The sequence below is a fragment of the Bubalus bubalis genome, chromosome 20, assembly GCF_019923935.1.
Source record: "Bubalus bubalis isolate 160015118507 breed Murrah chromosome 20, NDDB_SH_1, whole genome shotgun sequence".
NCBI classification, from domain to species: Eukaryota; Metazoa; Chordata; class Mammalia; order Artiodactyla; family Bovidae; genus Bubalus; species Bubalus bubalis.
Window position 1 is genome coordinate 35,765,375 of NC_059176.1, and position 7,329 is coordinate 35,772,703.

The window sequence follows — 7,329 nt, forward strand, 5'->3', positions numbered from 1 at the left end:
TACAGTTTTGTCTTTCCCAGAATCTCATATGAATGGAGTGATTCAGTATGTGGCCTTTGATATCTGTCTTCCTCCACTTGACATAATGCTTTTGAAACTCATCCATGTTGTATCAACAGCTTGTTCCTTTTTATTGCTGAGAAGTATTTCATTGTGTGGACCACAGTTTGTTTTTCCATTTATTTCAGAAATTATGTATTTGGGTTGTTTCTGGTTTGGGGCCATTACAAAAAACAAAACCAAAAAAACTGCTGTCAATATTCACATACAGGTCTTTGAGTGGGCATACATTTGGGGGGGGGGGGCGGTGAATACCTAGGAATGAGGCTCTCAGTCATATAAGTGTATGTTTAACTGTACAAGCAACTGCCAAACTGTTTTCCAAAGTGGCTATTGCTCCACCAAGTAGCTACTGCCAGCACTTCATACTGTGTGTGCATCTGTTTTTAAACCATTCTAGGAAGTAAGTACTGTTATTCCATTGTGGTTTTAATTTTCATTTCCCAAATGACTAATAATGTTAAGCATCTGTTCACATACATATTTTCCATCGTATCTCATGTCTGATGAAGTTTCTGTTCAAATCCTTTGCCCATTTTTAATTGTCTGTCTTATTACAGAGTTGGAAGAATTATCTGTTCTGGATACAAATACTTTATCAGTTAAATGTTTTGCAAATATTTTTTCCCAATCTGTGGTTTGTATTTTTATTTTCTTACTAGTAATTTTGGAAGCACAGAAGTTTTTAATTTTGATGAAAGCAATATAATCAAGAGTTTTTTTCTTTTATGGATTATACTATTTATTTTATCTAAGAAATCTCTACCCAAACAAAGTCATATTCTCCTCTATTTTCTAATATAAATACATAGTGCTATAACTTCCAAGTGCTGCTTTAAATTTTGATAAGTTGTGTTTTCACTTTCAATTAATTAAAATATTTCTAATGATTTTCATTTTTTTCTTTGAATCATGAGTTATTTAAAAATGTATTAATTTCCAATTATTTGGGGATTTTCCAGATATCTTTTGGTTCTTGATTTATAGCTTAATTTTATTATGAAGAGAGAACATACTTGATTGAGTTTAATTATTTTTAATTTGTTGAGATTTGTTTTATGGCTTAGCATATGGTCTAACTTGGTGCAGTTCCATATGCCTTTAAAAGAATATGTATCTTGCTGTTGTTGGGGGGAGTCAATCCTATAAATGTCATTCAGATTAAGCTGGTTAATAGTGTTATTCAAGTTATCCATATCCAAGTGGATTTTCTGTTTAGTCACTCATTCTATCAAATATTAAGATTTGCCTATGTCTCCCTTCGAGTCTATCAGTTGTATGTATCCTGATGATCCATTCTACAGGTCATCACTTTGAGGCCCTTTTTATTCTTGATGAACTTGACCTCTTTTTCATTATGAATTGTCCCTCTATTCCTGGAAATATTCTGTTTCCTAATCTACTTTGTCTCATGTTAATAATGTTCAAACTACCACACAATTGTACTCATCTCACACACTAGCAAAGTAATGCTCAAAATTCTCCAAGCCAGGCTTCAACAGATTGTGAACCATAAACTTCCAGCTGTTCAAGCTGGATTTAGACAAGGCAGAGGAACCAGAGATCAAATTGCCAACATCCACTGGATCATCGAAAAAGCGAGAGTTCCAGAAAAACATCTATTTCTGCTTTATTGACTATGCCAACACCTTCAACTGTGTGGATCACAGCAAACTGTGGAAAACTCTCCAAGAGACGGGAATACCAGACCACCTTACCTGCCTCTTGAGAAACCTATATGCAGGTCAAGAAGCAACAGTTAGAACTGGACGTGGAACAACAGACTGGTTCCAAATCAGGAAAGGAGTATGTCTGGCCTGTATATTGTCACCCTGCTTATTTAACTTATATGCAGAGTACATCATGCAAAATGCCGGGCTGGATGAAGTACAAGCTGGAATCAAGATTGCGGGGAGAAATACCAGTAACCTCAGATATGCAGATGACACCACCCTTATAGCAGAAAGAGAATAAGAAGAGCGAGCCTCTTGATGAAATTGAAAGAGGAGAGTGAAAAAGTTGGCTTAAAACTCAACATTCTGAAAACTAAGATCATGGCATCTGGTCCCATCACTTCATGGCAAATAGATGGGGAAACAATGGAAACAGTGTCAGACTTTCCTTTTGGGGGCTCCGAAATTACTGCAGATGGTGAGTGCAGTCATGAAATTAAAAGACGCTTGCTCCCTGGAAGAAAAGCTATGACCAACCTAGACAGCATATTAAAAAGCAGAGACATTACTTCTGTCTAGTAAGTAGGTCTGTCTAGTCAAAGCTATGGTTTTTCCAGTAGTCATGTATGGATGTGAGAGTTGGACTACAAAGAAAGCTGAGCGCCAAAGAATTGATGCTTTTGTTGTGTAGGAGAAGACTCTTGAGAGTCCCTCAGATGGCAAGGAGATCCAACCAGTCAATCCTAAAGGAAATCAGTCCTGAATATTCATTGGAAGGACTGATGCTGAAGCTGAAACTCCAATACTTGGGCCACCTGATGTGAAGAACTGACTCGATGGAAAAGGCCCTAATGCTGAGAAAGATTGAAGGCGGGAGGAGAAGGGGATAACAGAGGGTGAGATGGTTGGATGGCATCACTGATGCGATGGACATGAGTTTGAGTAGGCTCGGGAGTTGGTAATGGACAGGGAAGCCTGGCGTCCATGGGGTTGCAAAGAATCAGACACGTCTGAGCGACTGAACTGAACTGAATATAGACACTTGAGCTTTGGATCAGAGCATGTCTTTTTTTTTTTTTTTTCTTTTACTTTTAACCTACCTAGGTCTTTATATTTAAAATGGAGTCCTTGTACTTCAGGTGTTCCACAGGATTTTCGTCCCACTGTTTGCTTTCAAAGGTCCCTGCCTGCCTCTTCCACGGAGTGGTTCCCTCTGCGTGCTCTTGCTCGCCCCCCTAGTGGTACACTGCTGTTGCTGTTTCTCGGTCCTCCGGGGCCCAGCCTCACTCACTGAGCCTGTGTACCTGGGACTCACAGGGTGCCCCTTGGCAGTGTTCCTGACCCTCGCCTTCGTCTTGGGCAGGAGAATCTTTCCTGCACGCCCCACAGGGACAAGAGGGGGCGCTGACTTTTATCCTCCCAGAAGCAGTGGATCTTAGTTTCTGCCTCTCCTCCAGCAGTGTGCTGCGTCCCGCCATCTCCCGCCCCCCCCCCCCGCCCCACCCCTCTCCCGCCCGAGGCTTTTAAAATTCTTTTATTGAAGGATAATTGCTTTACAGAATTTTGCTGTTTTCTGTCAAATCTCAACATGAATCAGCCATAGGTATTCATATATCTCCTCCCTTTTGAAGCTTCCTCCCATCTCCCTCCCCAACCCCAGAGGCTTTTAGAGAACTTCCTCTGGGAAGGTGAAGCCTGCCTTCCCGCAGCAGCCAATCACCACTTGCACATCTGTGCCACCAGGGGGTTCTCTTCCCTCTCCCACTACTGCTCTGCCTCCAGTCTTCCTCCCGGGAAAGAGTTGAGTGTGGGGGTGGGGCAAACTCCCCCGCCCTCCAGCATGCTCTCCCCAAGGCAAAACCGTTTGCCTGTTTGGAATTCAGTTCTCTTGGTTGCCTATGATGATCTCAGTTCTCTCATGGGTTTAAAAAATTACAGTTTTGCAGATTCCTGGCTTCTTCTTGTCAGAATGGGAGTGACATTTTCTTGCAGCTTTCTTCATCCTAAGAGGAAGTGAAACCCCTCTTTCATTTTTACATGCAAATAATCCAAGGGGTTTCCGGACACTAAATGCCCTCTGACTCATTCCTAACCTTTTGTCAGGCACTTTTTGTGACTTGTTTCTCGCAGGTTTTCTCCTTTCCCCACAGCTGTGTTTGCTGTCACTTGAACGGCTGGCATTTACTGAGCCCCTACGATGTTTCAGTACCAAGTGCCTTGACCCATTTCGAACCCTGATTCATCTCCTTTTCTCTCACACCCACATCCAGTCTATCAGGAGATTCTTTGGCTCTATCTATAAAATATCAACTTCAGTTCAGTTCAGTTCAGTTGCTCAGTCGTGTCTGATTCTTTGCGACCCCATGGATTGCAGCATGCCAGGCCTCCCTGTCCATCACCAACTCCTGGAGTTTACCCAAACTCATGTCCATTGAGTCGGTGATGCCATCCAGCCATCTCATCCTCCGTCGTCCCCTTCTCTTCCTGCCCTCAATCTTTCCCAGCATCACGGTCTCTTCCGTTGAGTCAGTTCTTCACATCAGGTGGCCCAAGTATTGGAGTTTCAGCTTCAACATCAGTCCTTCCAATGAATATTCAGGACTGATTTCCTTTAGGATTGACTGGTTGGATCTCCTTGCAGTCCAAGGACTCTCAAGAGTCTTCTCCAATACAACAAAAGCATCAATTCTTTGGTGCTCAGCTTTCTTTACAGTCCAACTCTCATATCCATACATGACTACTGGAAAAACCATAGCTTTGACTAGACAGACCTACTTACTAGACAGAAGTAATGTCTCTGCTTTTTAATATGCTGTCTAGGTTGGTCATAGCTTTTCTTCCAGGGAGCAAGCGTCTTTTAATTTCATGACTGCACTCACCATCTGCAGTGATTTGGGAGACCCCCAAAATAAGTCTGTCACTGTTTCCATTGTTTCCCCATCTATTTGCCATGAAGTGATAGGACCAGATGCCATGATCTTAGTTTTCAGAATGTTGAATATTAAGCCAAGTTTATCACTGTCCTCTTTCACTTTTATCAGAGGCTCTTTAGTTCTTCTTCGCTTTCTGCCATAAGGGTGGTGTCATCTGCATATCTGAGGTTATTAATATTTCTCCCGGCAATCTTGATTCCAGCTTGTGCTTCATCCAGTAAGTGTCCAACAGTCTCCGGTGGAGGCGTGGGTGGGCAGTGGCCTGCTGCAGAGCTAGGGGCACTGAGTGTAGCAGTGCATGCAAGCGACCTTTTGAAGGAGGTCACCATTATCTTCATTACCTCCACCATAGTTTGGCCTCAGGTCAAATAACAGGAAAGGAACACAACCCAGCCCATCAACAGAAAATTGGCTTAGAGTTTTACTGAACACGGCCCTGCCCATCAGAGCAAGACCCAATTTCCCCCTCAGTCAGTCAGTCTCTCCCATCAGGAAGCTTCCATAAGCCACTTACCCTTCTCCATCAGAGGGCAGACAGACTGAAAAATATCAACATACCAGTTCAAAACCAAAAACAGACCTAACAAGGGCCCAGCCATTGCATTTATCCCAGAGAAACGAAAACTTACATTCACAGAAGAACTTGTACACAATAGTTCATAGCAGCTTTATTTGTCATAGCCCAAGCCTGGAAACTACTCAGATGTCCTTCAGAGGGGCAAGTGTGAAACCCACTGTGGTGCGTCCACACCACAGTACAACACTCAGCAAGAAAGAGGGTGTTATACCACACCCTGTGGTATACTGTTACACCACAGGACAACAGTCAGCAGGAAAGAGGGTCAACTGCGAACACATCAACACCTGGGGTGCATCTCTAGGGAGTTCAGCTGAGTGAAACAGCCAACCTCAAAAGGATACATACTGCAGGACTCCATTTATCTGGCAATCCTGAGGAACATAATCACGGAGATAAGAGTACAGATTAGTGGCTGTCAGAGTGAGCAACAGGAAGGAGGGGTTTGACTGTAAAGAGGTGATGCCAAGGACAGTACCACAGAGCATCTTGATTGCTGTGGTGGTTACTCATGCATAGCCTAGATGTGATTCAATTGTGTAGAGCTATACACACACACACACACACAAATAAGCACACATATAGCCAGTGAAATTTGAATAAATCTGATTGATTATCCCAATGTCAATTCCTTGGTTTTGATACAGTTTAGTGGTTATATGAGATGTTAGGGTGGCTCAGGGAGGCAGACATGGGACTTCTCTGTGCATTTCTTTGCAGCTGCCAATGAATCTATAATTTCAAAATAATAAAATACACATAACTATAATCTAATTCCTTCCAATCGCCTGCCCTGCTATCAGCATGGTCCAAGCCACTATCATCTCTTGCCTGGATTATTACAATGGCCTCTTAATGAGTCTCCATACTTTTACATAGTTTATTCTCAATAGAGCAGCTTTTATAATGTTAGGCAGTTTTTATCATTTGTGGAAATAAATGAAGACCAGTCAAATGGGAAAAGCAAAGGTTATTTTTTCAGAGCTTGCTATAGAGCAAGGGAGTCAGCCACCATTGCTTTGTCCTGGCAGAGACTCAAAGGCAGGCAGAGGACTAGAAAGCTCTATAGTGAAAAATGGAAGGAAAGCTTCAAGTGTGCACTGATTAAGGCTACTGGCAGTCTCCAGCTTTCAAATTGTGGTGCTGGAGCTGAAGAATTGATGCTTTCAAATTGCGGGGCTATGGAAGACTCTTGAGAGTCCCTTGGACTGTAAGGAGACCAAATAATTCAATCCTAAAAGAAATCAACCCTGAATATTCATAGGGAGGACTGATGCTGACGCTTAAGCTCCAGTACTTTGGCCACCTGATGTGAAAAGCCAACTAACTGGAAAAGCCCCTGATACCGGGAAAGATTGAAGGCAAAAGGAGAAGAGCCACAGAGAATGAGATGGTTGGATGGCATCACCAACTCAATGGACATGAGTCTGAGCAAACTCCAGCAGATACTTTTTTTTTTTTTTTTCCCAGCAGATACTCAATGGACATGAATCTGAGCAAACTCCAGGAGACAGTGAAGGACAGGGGAGCCTGGTGTGCTACAGTTCACAGCATCGCAAAGAGTGGGATGCAACTTAGCAACTATTCCGGCACCTAAGACATTGCTTGGTCTAATGTAAGGTGAGTGCCCAAAACAATTTTTTAGAATGAATATGGGATTATGTGTGTATGCAGGTATACTTAATGACATCTCCTGCTTATTGGGTGCTTGGAGTTTACTGGACATTGTGCTAAATGCTTTCATATATTTTTACTCTTCATAGCTCTCCGATAGGGTATTGGGTTGGCCAAAATGTTCATTTGGGTTTTTCCATGAGATCATATAGAAATACCTGAATGAACTTTTTCACCAACTCAATACTACCAGAGCCACTTACTGTTCAGGTAAGGTAATCCCAGGGGATACAGTGACCAGAGTCCCAGAACTTCTCAAGAACCTACATTAAATGTTTAAAACCTGAAAGTCTGGCTCTAAAATGCAAAAACTACAGAACAGCCCAAATTAATAAATGTTTTAATCAAATGTCTAAAAAATGTCATCAATTGTTAACTTATATCATTAATTTGTGTCAACTTCTTTAATTAT